Source organism: Cucurbita maxima, unplaced genomic scaffold (genome assembly GCF_002738345.1).
Source record: "Cucurbita maxima cultivar Rimu unplaced genomic scaffold, Cmax_1.0 Cma_Scf00027, whole genome shotgun sequence".
In the NCBI taxonomy this organism is placed as follows: domain Eukaryota; kingdom Viridiplantae; phylum Streptophyta; class Magnoliopsida; order Cucurbitales; family Cucurbitaceae; genus Cucurbita; species Cucurbita maxima.
Genome location: NW_019272043.1, coordinates 3,181,892 through 3,183,806, shown reverse-complemented (window position 1 = coordinate 3,183,806; position 1,915 = coordinate 3,181,892). Strand labels below are relative to the sequence as shown.

Below are 1,915 nucleotides of genomic sequence, written 5' to 3'. Positions count from 1 at the left end.
AAAAAAAAAAAAAAAAAAAAAAAAAAAAAAAAAAAAAAAAAAAAAAAAAAAAAAAAAAAAAAAAAAAAAAAACAATACGAAACTCAAGAATCTCAGAACAATTCAATCACCCAACGATACTTGGAAAACTACAAACAAAATACTCCACGAAACCTACAGCACTTCCAGTACCACAGAAAAGAAAAAAAAAACGAGCAACAAACCTACATACATGTTACTATGCAGATTTACATTCATCATTGCAAGTGAAGAGAAGATTACATACGCAACTTGGAAAGGCGAACCGAACTAAAAGGAAAAAGAGATGCAGATAGAGAAATTCTCCAGGAAGCAACAGCGCAGCCGACAGCGGTCCAGAGGTCCAAAGAGAGAGGAGAGGAGATTTGAGCCACAGATCGAGAGAGAAGATTGATTATAAAGACGAAACAGAGAGGACGTACCGATTCAAGAGAGAAGGAGAGAGGTTGAAATTAATGGAAGAGGGAGAATTGGAAAGAGCAACCATGGATGAACACAGAAAATCGAAGATAGTGAAAGCCAAGAGACGACTTTCTTTTTTCTTTTTTGCCTTTTATAAAAAAATTTGCGTTAATTAGCTAGAGCCACATGGTGGATAGACGAAGCCGCGCTAGAACGTGGGCCCCACTTATCTTGCACTTTTCCAATTTGTCACTACTTTTTCTTTTTCTATTTTTTTAGTGGAAATGTTCCTCTTTTATTTTCCACGTCATTTTTCACAAAGAAAAATAAATGGATTCATTTTTTATTAATCTCAATTTTAATATATATTTTTTAAATTTTGTCTAAAATAAATACATGTATATTTAATTTCATATCAAACAAAAATGTATATTTTTAAATTAGCTATGAATTAAGTTTATTCCGTCCAACCCAATTTAATTTTTTTAAATTACTCAAGAAATTAAAAAAAGAAAAAAAAAAAGATTTTAGGGAACCTTAGGGCTGAGGTGGGGAGGGTTGAATGAATAAATATCTAAGAGTAGAACAAATATCTTTGCCACGTGTGATCGCATCCGAGATTCACGATTCCCTTTCACCGCTGTGACTTTTTTAAATGCCATTTGTAGTTTTAAATACCGGCAACAATAATTTTCAATTTATTCCTTTTCAAATTTAATTTATTTTTATTTAATATCTTCCCCTTTTTTATGCTCTATTCCTTCAAAATATATATATCTTATTTATTTCATACTCTTAATACACTTTTTTTTTTCCTTTTTTTGGATTCATATTTAATTTTAGTATCTATTTCCATCTTTTTATTCTAAAAAATTAATTTTTTTTGTCAATGAGATGATGTGTGGTGTGTACAAAATTCGGAAACAAATTCATCATCGTATGACTTACCGACGATTAGTAGCGATTCTGATTTTATCATGCGAGTTGCAACTTACAATCCAAACTGAAGACGGGTTTTTGAAATTAGCTCACTCTCGTAAGATCACGACCTATTGGTCTATAACCATTATAGCACGTGTGTCGTCTAAAGCATATTAAAGTGGATAATCTCATATTATTGTGAATGTTTGTGATTTCTAACGTATTAGGTTCGTTAATTTTTTTTTTATTATTATTTTGAAATCTTTATTTTTTATTTGGTTAATAAATATTAAAAAATAGTCGTGAGATATACAAACTCCAACATTGGAGGGGTGGGCCAAAGGGAGTGGAGCCAAGGCTGTCTGTACGAAAAACCTAAACCGGACCCGGCTCGGCTACGTACGCTCAGCCATCCCAGCCGGTCCACACCACCAGCCGTGTACGAACTGCCACCTTTCCATTCCAAAGACTGAACCCACAACAATTATTCTAAAAGTTACCGCTAATTAATTACTGTGTAAAAATAATATATATATATATATATATTTTTTTTTTTTTTTTTTTTTTTTTTTAA

At 31.6% G+C, this 1,915-nt stretch overlaps 1 protein-coding gene across 13 annotated transcripts in view; it reads right to left on the bottom strand.

Moving 5' to 3' along the window:
* Positions 1 to 552, bottom strand: part of LOC111499531 (F-box protein At2g16365-like) — a 5,396-nt gene extending 4,844 nt beyond the window's left edge. For 11 of the 13 annotated variants that reach the window (XR_002720946.1, XR_002720945.1, XR_002720952.1 and 8 more), the window contains exon 1: positions 266 to 542. The gene's annotated coding sequence lies outside the window, so the exon portion shown is untranslated. Of the gene's footprint in view, positions 1 to 265 lie in introns of all 13 variants that reach the window. The other 2 variants (XR_002720947.1, XR_002720949.1) reach the window with 2 other exon arrangements.
* Positions 553 to 1,915: the final 1,363 nt, after the last annotated feature.